Genomic DNA, 12,487 nt, shown 5'->3' with positions numbered 1-12,487 from the left:
TAGGCAAAAGACTAGAGGGAGATAAAATTGATGGCAAAAAAAAAAAAAGTTAATAGGTTATTGCTGATATTTAGGTGAAATATGATCAGGACCAAAGCAATGAAGTAGTAATTATAACCAACTTACACTGAGCACTTACTATGTGTCAGAAACTCTTTTAAAAAGCGCTTTACCTATTCTAACTCATTTTATTCTTGTATTAATGTTATAAGGTAGATATTATTGTTACCTTGTACAACAAAAGAATTAATCTTCTACTCACAAAGTCATAGGGAAATTCTAAGAATATATGATTCTGCAAATGCCTTATCAACCTGACTAGGGAATGGGGAGTGGGAAATTGGTTAATGCTGTTAAAAAGATAAACTAAGGCATATCAAAAATTTTAAGAGTTTATTTAAGCAAAAATCTATTTGAACCAGGTCGGCAACAAACCAGAAGTAGTTAGGCGGGCTCCACCTACAGGAGCTGGGGGAGAGAGGCTGAAGGGCAATGGCAGAAGCAAAGGAAGGAAATTATTTGATTGGCTGCAGCTTTATTTAGTTGGCTGTTTGTGATTGGTTATTCATTGGCTTCAAATCCATAAGCTTGAGGCATTTATAGGCTTAGATTTGGTTTGCCTACAGAAGCTGCCGGGGCATTAAAGCCCTCTCAGTCCAATGGTCTCCTTGTTTAAATGGTTTCATAATAGTAAAATACAAACAAAGAATAATCAACTCTACTGTTTGAAGGTCCAACTTCGAAAAAGAATGGGCCCAGAATGGGAATAATTTTGTTTACATGCAAGTTAGTCCTGACTTAACGAACAAATTATTAACTTGCAAAGACAGCAAGTTCCAAATATACAAATAATTGATTTTGGAAAAAAACAAATGAATTTCTTATGATGAGGTAGTTGAGGCAACCATTAGTTACTGATTTATTTGTTTGTGTATGTGGTGGCTGTGGTGTTTTATCTCATAAGAAATCTTATTTCAGTAAATGACTAAGCAAATGAGAGTAACTTGAAAAATGGGTAGGTTTCACATATGCCGTGAAACGTCACAGGTCATATTTTCTCTCTCAATGATAGCTTCAAATTGCTGGTGATAAAACAAGAGCTAAATGCCTTGTCTCTTACAAAATGGGAGATTATAAAATCTGCGTATGTAAAACTGTCAGCCCTTCAGATACTTTATCTGAGCTCAAGGAATTCCAGGATCCCAGGATTCCGTCGTCTTTAAGTACCTTATTGGCCAAACCATCCCCAACCTTCCCATGCTCTGTTGTATTTAAAAGCATGGCGCGGGGGGGGGGGGGGGGGGTGTTGGCACTTGGGTGGCTCAGAGGGTTAAAGCCTCTGCCTTCGGCTCAAGTCATGATCCCAGCGTCATGGAATCGAGCCCCGCATCAGGCTCTCGCCTTGGTGGGAGCCTGCTTCCTCCTCCCTCTCTCTCTGCCTACTTGTGATCTCTCTCTCTCTGTCGAATAAATAAATAAAATCTTTAATTTAAAAAAAAAAAGCATCAGGGAGGTCCCCCAAGGCTTACTCCTTAGACAGGAGAGAGAAATGGAGCCTTTGGGTAATATTTTCTCTCTCCTAGTAGTGGTAAGGAAATACATTGTTTGCCTTGTATTAGCAACACAGTACAATGAATTAGGGCTTGGGAAGGGGGTGTCTCTAAACAGGTCTGAATCATACCTTGAGGAACACACAACAGATTTAACTCCTTTGGGGAAAGACTTTAAAGGAATACTATTCTAAAGTTCTACCAAGCTTTCCCTTTAATATTCTACAAATTAGATGGAAAACTTTACATGTACAGGCCAAAGGCAATACCTGCTGCCTCATTACCAGCAGAACCGCCTGCTCCACAAACCAGGTCATGGATTACAAACCTGCCCGATGACAGTCTATCCTCAGGTGGTCATTTTCACCCATCCCTACAGTAATGCTGTAGCAGTTGACTGGAATATTCACCCTCTTTTCTTAATCGAGATTCCCTAAAATACTAGACCAGGAATTCCTAGAAATAAATAATCCAAAAAAAGTATATATCCCCATGAGCATAATTTTAGGATGTCCCATTTCAGCACAACCTCTTTAACAATAAAAACATCTTTGGGGAAAAGACACCATAAATGGTCGTAATAATGGTGTATGTGTTTGTCTTCTTAGGTAATTTCACCTGAGCTGTCAGTGCACGCTAACTGACATTAATTAGTTAGTTAGTAAATCAGCTGGCCCCCACAACAAAGTCTTGATATATTTCAACCCGCTGAAAATGGAGCAGAATCATTACAATAGCTCAGCTGCTTTGAAGGGACTATAAATAGTGAAAGTCTAGTATCAGATGGAAAGTAGTCTCGTGTAGTGGAAAGTACAGTTTTGCTGCTGACAGACGTGAGTTCAAACCAGCATTGTTTACTCATCAGCATTTTGATCTTAAGAGGTTAATTTAAATCTCTGGGTCTTAGTTTTATCACTAACAAAATGGGAGCTATGACAACTGCCCTTTCAATTATTATGAAGTTTGTTAAAAATATATATATATGTAAAAGACCTGACATGTAGTAGATCTTATTATCACGTTCAGCATCAGGATTCTCAAACAGCTGCCCCACTTATCTCAAACTGATAAGCTGAGTAGAAAATACATTTGAAAGATAATAGGAAACAACAGAAAACTGTCTCATGCACTTCTATTAAGGAATGAGTTTGACTCTATTTTAGCAAAGGCTTCAGAAGTGTCAGCTGTAGAAAAACAAATGTTTTCAGTGAACTGATTACAGCCACAAATGAAAAGCCATTCTTCACACTTGCAAAATGTGCACATAAAGGGAGTTGCCAGCCATGTTTACAGTAGCAGCATTTTTTAATTAGAAAAGATTGTAAGATACATCGTATATGCAGTTCCTAGTGATGAAAACAGGAATAATCATATAATAGCCATGATTTTGCAAAACATAGTCTTTTACCAAGCACCTATTGAAGCTACCAAGCGATCCTAGAGATTCACCAAAAACCCTGCATATCACTAAACACGAATGCTGGAAGTTCAGCACATTTCCTTCAAGTCTTCAATGAATTATGACATGTCTATACTGTTAATAACATGCTAACTAAGATATAACCATACTGTTTCCTCTGCTTGAGGCACTTGTGTTCCCTTGTCATAGCATATAACTCAGTGTTTTATTCATAATAAGTATTCCATAATTACTTTACAGAAAATAGCCACAGTGAGCACAAATGTAATTCTTTAATCAAACAGTGGATGAATTCACTTTAAAGGGTATGATACTATTGAAATATCCATATTAAGCATGAGCTTTAATTCAGAATGGATTATAGCTTGTGAGTCAAATAATTACAGGGTTCATGTTTTGCATGTTTATTTCCTAGTCTGTTTTCTATCTTTTCTTTGCAAAAAAAATTGGACTCATTTGGTCCCATATAGATCCCTGATTCCCATATCTGTTATCCTCTAATATGAGAAAAATTACTATTTTATCACTGAAGTCATAATGCCATAAAACAGCTGTCACCAAAAACTTTCCATGACCTCACATATGTGAAAACATTAATGAATTGCAAAAGTCGACATCAGTATTCCTCATTTTGGCACAGAAGGAACACATGTGTCCCAAGATGAATCACCCAGGAATGTGTACTGGAACCAAGAGGGAATCAGGAGAGGCAGCTGCTTTCTTGGCAACAGAAGTGACAGCATCTGGAGCTTCTGTGGAGGCAGACTGCATTGAGGTACTGTGATTCTCCCCTGCAATGCTACGAAAGCAACATATCTCTGACTATCACATGAAAAATGCCATTGTTATTTCTACATAGAGTACAAAGGGACTGGCGATGACATGTGTTTGCCAGCATATTAGAAGACCACTTCCCTCTGCAAGACTTCGTAAAGATCCAGCAATGAAACCCTACCGAAATAACCTCCAACAAATAGAAGTTTCCTCCTCACATAAAGTTCAGGATAGACAACTGAGAGCTGATATGGTGGTTTCATCATCACTTGGGACTTGGACTACTTTCTGTTCCACTTCATGATTACTTACAGTTGGTCAACATGGGGCACCAATTGTCATAACTGAGTTCTAAACAGGAAGCAAGTAGCAGGGAGCAGGTTTAAAGTGCACCTATATCCTATCTCAAGGAAGTTTCCCAGAAACTGTCATGCCCTGCCACTTATTTATTTATATCCCTTTGGCTAGACCTTTAGGCATATGACCATACTAGTTGCAAATGTTGTCCTTTTTCCAGGCAGTCATGGGACCAGGTACATCGTGTACCTTAGAGTTCTCAGAAGAAGAGAAGGGCATTAGGATGGGTAACACGAACCTCTGCCACAGTAAATAAAATGGCAAGAATCTGAGTAGATTACAAGACAAAAAAATATTTTGGATCTTGATATCATTATAGCACAGATCCAGAGAGAAAGAAAATGCTATGGGGTTTGGCTTTGCTACTCACCTATGAATCAATCCAACTTGTATTTGCAGAGTTCTCTTCCAACATTTCCGAAGTCCTCACACATTAGAAATTATTTTCAATACCACAAGTTATACAGCCCTCAAACAGTTTCCGATCAGTCACAGTGGCCAGAATCCCTTATGGGACTTATTTTTATTACATACTCTACTTGGCCAAAGAAGCATTTACATATCAGAATGCCTTGGGTCACCCAAATTGTGACTTAGATGTCAAGCAGGAGCCAACGAGCAGAAAAGTTGAGATGGGTGATAAATGTAGACCCGGAACAAGAAATTGTGAGGTAGGTGCTGACAATAATGGATTGACACCTGCTAACCACTCACTACTCCCCTCCCAAGTCTCTGTCACCCAAGTTCAGGCCAATTAGTCATCATACTGGAACATAGGCCAGCCACGTACAATGCCAACCTAAAACACTAATCAACCTGGTGGAGAAACAAATGGCTCTGTTTAACACATTGTGACCGTGTCGGTAATACAGTAAACTCAAATGAGGAGTACAGCTCAATCAGAGAGGTACTTGGCAGAAAACAGAAGAAAGCCTCTTGGCAAGCCACTTGAGTCATGTTTTTGAATGTCCACAGACTTCAAGTTTTTCCTTTCTCTTTTGAGGTAGAAGATACAGATGAAAAAAATAAAAGTACAGGTCTTTCATATTTGTCTCTAAAACAAAAAGTTAACAATTTTTTTTCACCATTCCAGGGTCATTCTGTTTTTTCTTTGGTTCACTTGTGTTTGGTTTTGTTCTTTTACCATGATAATATGATGGGCATGGGTGGTGCAGCTGTGTCTTCTCTCCTACCACTATTTGGTAGCAATTCTTACCATAATTACTCCATAGGGTAATCCCAATGTACTTCTACCTTCTGTCAGTGTTCCTGCATATAATAAATATTGTGATTCAACATCCCAATCTGATGAAAAGTATTCACAAGGACTTTCCAGTGAAAACATGCTCTACCCCAATTACTTGCAAAATCAAAGGGAACTTCTCTTAATAGATTGTGGTAGCCAACCTCCAATATGACCCCCACAGTCCTTGCTTCTTGTATTCATAACACGTGTTAGTCTCCTGTATGAATCAGAGCTGGTCTATCTGAGAACTGAAGTACAGACAGGCATGACAGCATGACTTCCAAGGATAGGCTGTTAATGGTATTGAAGCTTTGGTTTGTCTGGATGGCTAGCTTTGGTAGAAACCAGTCACCACATTATAAGGACAGTCAACCCAGCCATATGGAAAGGCCGTCGGGGAGAGGAACTGAGACCTTCCACCAACAGCCAGCTGCAATTTGCCAGTCATGTGAGTTAGTGACCTTTGTGGAGGATCCTTCAGCCCTAGTCAAGTCTTCGGATCACTGTAGTCCCACCTGACATCTCATGAGAACTTCACTTTAGAACAGTTTGGCCAAGCTGTTTCCATACTCCTAATTCACAGAAATGGTGACAGATAACTGGTTAGGTTGTTTATAAGCTTCTAAATTGGGTGGCAGTATGTTGCACAGCAATAGATAACTAACACGCACACAATCACATAAAACCCTCACCTTTAGTTCTTTTACCTGCTGGCTAATTCCTGTAGAGAAATACATTGACCAACATCTCCCTGCAGGTGCCCCTGCAACACACACACACACACACACACACACACACACTCTCTCTCTCTCTCAAGCATAATCAGATTGACCATTTGACAATATTGAATTAAATTGCACTGGTTACTCCGGTAAGGCTAGTATGAGACTCATCTGGCCTGACTAATCCTATTATCATGCCTTGTCCCTCTCTTACAGATCTCAGAAAATATCTCCATGATGTCATATTTTAAAATAGTCATATTGTTCCAATGAATCAAGGAGACAATCTAGGATTTGAGGAGACGTAGCCTCCTCCAGCTGACTTTAACATTATCAGTCTGTGAAAAATGTCTCTCATTTGTTTCGATGTCTTCATGTATCTGCCACATCTGAGCCACTTAGTTCCCTCTTGTTTGGGAAAACGTAATCAATCTTCTCAGCCTGCGATGTCTGAACGCTTACTCGTTACTCCCTACTGCCACCTCCTGGATGTCTAACCCTTCGTCAGTATGCGATCACACTGAAGTTACTAGTTCTTGCCTGAAGACTTTTAAGAAAGGCTTTCCTCCAACATAGTCATGTTCACTTTTCAGTCACTTTCATTTATTTAAGCAATGAGCACTTAGCCCCACATGTAGTAAACCATGAGACTACAATATGGCTTAGCTAATAATTGAGGCAACAGAATGGAGTTTCTCTTCATAGTTTCTTTCAACGTCTAATGCTCTTTCTGAAACCAGCTAACTGTGTGACTTGGAACAGATCACCTGAGCTTTCTATGCCACCATTTAAAATAAAGGAGGAGTGTTGATCCACTGACCTAGAACAGGGAGAAAGGAAACCAAATTATTTAAAATTATAAAGTTAAATTATGCCAGTCTAAAAATGCTAAGGATGATGGTTTAAGGGAAATCCATATACATACACTCTCGCCTTTATGCTACATATTTTAAAACTTCAAAGCTCGACTAATAAGTTATCCTTTATGGCTTAGAACTTTAGTATCATTCTCACGTTGTGCTTCTAAATGAATACTGTGACTGCCTCTCTTGTCAAATGCATATCTAAATCAGAACACCTCACCTGTTTAGTATGAGTCGTCTGGTTTTAAAATATGTATCTGTATTTCTGTATAAAATATATATTTAAATACATATTTAAAATATGTATCTGTATTTAAATTATGTATGTATACATATACATATAAATCTATATGTATAGATTTATACGTGACCTATGCTTATTGTTATTCCTCTTATTTTCAAAATATATGATTGAATTGTTTTTCCAATGTATATTATAAATCTGTTCATTTGTGAATACAGAGGCCCCCTCTTCTATGGATCTCAAAACAATTCCTAGAAGTGGGGTGGGGGTGAGGGAAGGTAGGGCTGTTCTTGGGTTGTATTCCTGTGTAGAAGAGAATTTGTAAAACTGATATATTCAGAACTGAAATGAATAGTGAATTACTTGGCTTCTGACTGGTGGATGATCCCAGTTTTTTTTTTTCCTGCATGTGGATCCTGAAAAAAATGATAAAAGCCATGTTTTAAAAATGTCCAAATCTGTGGACTCATTTCCACAAGTGAAAATGTTGACAGCTTTCTACCTAACATGTGCACAATCATTATCCTTTCAGCAAACTGTCCAGAAACTAAGATAACACTGTTAACTGTATTAGGATTTTTCAAAAAGCAGTCCATAAACATAAATACATCTATTTGGCATGCTTCCTCTTCAATCATTTCACCAAAACCAAATACACACACATGCACACCCATTCATTTACAGACATACACACACACACAATTTTCTAGTACTTATGGAATGCAGGTGTTGGTGGCTATTTCATTAAATCCTGTTTGAACAATTCTTTTTTTTTTTCTTCTTCAGCTATTGTTTTAAACTGTGAAGAAACTATGCTATGCACAGTTAAAATAGTATCATGGAGGAGCAAGCATGCTTTGTGATCCCCAGGGTCCCACAGCAGAAACAATCCAACAAAATACCAGCAGATGATTAGGTTAAAATGAATTGGGGGGATTTAAATTCAAATTCAAATTTTAAATGAATTTAAATTCCAGGTCTCTTCTTAAATCCGTCCTTGTCTGTCCTGGAATGTCCTTCACCTACTTTGACCTAATAGATCAGTTTCATTCCACCAAGACTAAAATATAATATCTCAATAAAGGAAAAATCATCAGAGCCCTACATCATCCTCTGCCTTTTTTTTTTTTTCCTGGTTGCTATACTTGGAACAAACTCTGTCTGAGCAGATCAACTATTCAATGTCCAGTGGCTTTGGCTGACAGACTACATTCCAAAATGGACATTTACTCAGGATGAGGAGGGGTGAGCGTGGGCGGTGGATTGACAGGGAGCCAGCTTGTGGCCATATGCAAACGAAACAGCTTGAAGTCAAGCCTGCCTGTTCCTCCCACTCTCCCATCCTCTTCAGCTTGTAGCCCAGCTGTCAGTCCTGCCCAGCGGCCTCTCCGATGCCAACCAGAGAACACTGTCTAGCTGGCCTAGCCTATTTTTTCCCTTTCTGCCTCCCATGGCGTCTTCACCTCCCCACTGTGCAAGGAGCAGGCGCCCTGAGTGTCTCATGTCGTTATTTTCCCATTTGCCACCCCATACTGCGAATTTAATTTTAGCACTGTGCATGTGAAGAACTGTCCATTTATATTCTTAAAAGGCAAGAGAGGCCATTAGGCTTGTTCACGTATTTGAATGTTCCTTTCCAGTAACAGTGTGAGCTGTCCGATTTGATGGATTTTTGACGCTGCTATCTTTGACATACAAAATGTCGTATAAAGCCTTTAAATTCTAGGATTGGATTATTTGGGGGGCAAATAAAAAAGCCCCTTCCCAGGAGTCGTAGTTCTTGATGATTAATGCTTATGAAATATATCAGATATTATGAGATAAAAAAATACCAAGTGACAAGAATGTAGCACTTCACAATTACTTCAAGAATTTTATTTTTATCCCCTCCAATCCCTCCTCACCATCTCCAACTCTACCAAGGAAATCTTGACAATGGAGAGAGAGAAGAAACCAAAGTGATTCTTTCCTTTATTCAGACAAAACGCTAATCCTATTTCCCTTCTTTCCCGAAATTGCAGATCAACACACACAGGCACACAAAGATGCTTTACTCTCCGCTTAAAGCTTTGTGAGGAAAATGGGCGAGGATGGCTGAGTGGAAGAAGAGAAAGGAAGGTGACGAACACAGAGAAATGATTGTGTAACTGGAGGTGCTGCATCTCCTTTAAAGAGGGAGCAGGGATCGTGTCCAACGAACACCCACTTCCTCTTGCTACTTTCCACTGCACTTTTTAAAAATAACTTTTATTTTTAGAGCATTTTGGGTTCACAGCAAAATTGAGCAGAAGGTACAGAGAGTTCCCATATACCTCCTGTCCTTACATATACAGAACCTCACCCATTACCAACATCCCCCCTGGAATTTGTCACAGTTGAGGAACCTGTATTGTTACATCAGTCTCATCGAAAGTCTGTAGTTTACGTTAGGGCCGACTCTTGGTATTGTACATTCCATAGATTTTGACAGATGCATAATGACATGCATCCACCATTATAGTATCATACAGAGCAGTTTCACTGCCCTAAAAATCCTCTGTGCTCTGCCTGTTCAAGCCTTCTTCCATACATGCCCTGGCAACCACTGATCATTTTACTGTCTCCATAATTTTGCTTTTCTCCAGAATGTCATATAGTTGGAATCATATGGTTTGTAGCCTTTCCAGATTGGTCTATTTCACTTAGAAATATGCAACTTTCCTCCTTTTCTTTTCATAACTTTACCGCTGCATTTTAATTATTGCAGACATGGATACTAACCCAATCCTGGGACACAGTTAAAATGAACATAAGGTTCAGAGACTAGATGCTGTTAGTTTCCCAAGGAAGAACTGGAAAGAAAACAGTAAAGCAGTGTCGTCGTCTGCCTTTTTTTTTTTTTTAAGATTTTATTTATTTATTTCACAGACAGAAATCACAAGTAGGCAGAGAGGCAGACAGAGAGGGGGAGGAAGCAGGCTCCCCACTGAGCAAAGAGCCCAACTCAGGGCCCGATCCCAGGACCTGATCCCAGGACCCTAGGATCATGACCCGAGCCGAAGGCAGAGGCTTCAACCCATTGAACCACCCAGGCGCCCCTGCCTTTTTTTTTTTTAAAGATTATATTTATTTATTTGACAAGGAGAGAGAGATCACAAGTAGGCAGAGAGGCAGGCAGAGAGAGAGGAAGGGAAGCAGGCTCCCTGCTGAGCAGAGAGCCCGATGCGGGGCTTGATCCCAGGACCTTGAGACCATGACCTGAGCCAAAGGCAGAGGCTTTAACCCACTGACCCACCCAGGCGCCTCTCTTCTGCTGCTTTTAATGCTATTTCCCATTTTAGTAATTTCAAACAAAACCTCAAAAACAAAGTATGGGAGGCTGTGGGACACAGTGAAAAGAGCCAGGAAGACCCAGCTGTGGAACCCAATTCTTACTCTCGTATACCTGTAAGGTTTGGGGGAAGTTCTTAACATCTGTATAAAAACTGGCTTTGTTAGAACTTCACAGAACACCAGCACAGCACCCAGTCCATCCACAAGGATTCAAAAAAATTATTAGAATATCATAATGCAGGAGTGGCAGCATATAATGATTAACGAAGTGGTATTCTCTGTCCCTGAACTTGAAACTTGAACTTGAAGAACATGAATGTGCCTTCTGAACTAAAACAATGCATCCATGATGGCTGTACTAACTAACTGTAGATTTTAACAAATGTAAAAAATTTAGAAAAGCTCAAAAGCATAATCAAAGTAACTGTAATTTGGTAGGCAAGAGCCATTGAGATTGAATTATATCATTGTCTAAAGGAGGACAGAATATGTTAAAGAAAAATAAAGTAGGATGGATACACCAGAGGAGGATGGTCAGATGAAAAAAATAAAAATAAAAATAGATGTCAACATCCCAGAGATTGGTAGTTTCCAGCCTACCCTGGGGAGAGTGACTGGGAATCTGGAGCAGGTGAACTCCTCTGATAGGTTACCCTATTGTAGAGCAGGTATAATTCGCTGGATGTCACCTGACTTGGATGAAATATCCTTTATTTCCTTTATTTCACCTTCCTCGATGCTAAACAACTCTCTGATTATTTATCTGGTTTCTGGTTAGATTGAAAAAGTGTCCTGAAAAGCAAGGAGCACTATCCCACTCTAGAAAATAATATCTTCCATTGTATTTTCATGAATTGTGTGTCTGGGTTATCTACTAGAGTTTCTTTAAAAGTGATTGGCATGACTTCACTTCTCCGAGTCCAGGCAATGCTGGGATACTGAATGATTCAGAGGTGATCGGAACCACAGTGAACTCACCAGCCAATCTGCTCTTTCAGCAGTCACCTCGTCTTCTCCTGGTGGCGTCTTGCCTTCCTCTCACTCCTCTGCTCTACCTTTTTCCTACCCGCAACAGTAATCAGTATTGCTTAAGAATCGTGTTTGATTCCCACTGGAAGATAGAGGAAAAATTTCAAGTGAAGACGGTCCCAGAAGATGACATAAAAGAAATGACTCTTTAGGAAAAAATTCTTCTAATTTTTCAGTTATTTTGGTAGTAGGAAGCAGGCAATCACTTTCAAAGCAAAAAGTCTCAAGTAAAATAAAATGTAGCAAATGTTAAAATAGATGGGAGATATGTCACAATGAACAATATAGGAAATAATTCCAGTGATCTCGGAGATGTGGGCAATAATTCTCAAAGCAAAATAAGATATAGAAATTTTTAAAACAATAAAATAGGGCACCTGGGTGGCTCAGTGGGTTAAGCTGCTGCCTTCGGCTCAGGTCATGATCTCAGGGTCCTGCGATCGAGTCCCGCATCGGGCTCTCTGCTCAGCAGGGAGCCTGCTTCTCTCTCCCTCTCTGCCTGCCTCTCCATCTACTTGTGATTTCTCTCTGTCAAATAAATAAATAAATAATCTTTTAAAAAAATAATAAAACAATAAAATAAAATATATGCACCCAAAAGAAAGAGATAAGGAACACTATTTTCAGAAAGGGTAATTAAGAAACGAAAATAAAGATCTTGGTATTAGGGCTTGCCATCTGGAAGTTTACTGAATTTAAGATAAATGGCCTTGAAAGCTGCACCAACCTGAATTCCACTTTAGTGGACTATTCAAGACAGAGAACTATCTCTTAGGTCCTTTGGAAAAATAATAGAACTCAAGTGCAATACTAATCCAATAAAGAATTTTCAAGAGTCAATATCAGCTACTTAGCATAGTGATAGGCACAAAGCCAGTACTGTTGACTCCACTTCCGTTACTCAGAAGTATTGCTTTGCTATTAAACTATGGCTTTAGGGGATATTTAGACCTTTCCCCCCTAAGCATTC

Source organism: Neovison vison, chromosome 2, assembly GCF_020171115.1.
Source record: "Neovison vison isolate M4711 chromosome 2, ASM_NN_V1, whole genome shotgun sequence".
Classification (NCBI taxonomy): Eukaryota; Metazoa; Chordata; class Mammalia; order Carnivora; family Mustelidae; genus Neogale; species Neogale vison.
This window is presented reverse-complemented; position numbering follows the sequence as displayed.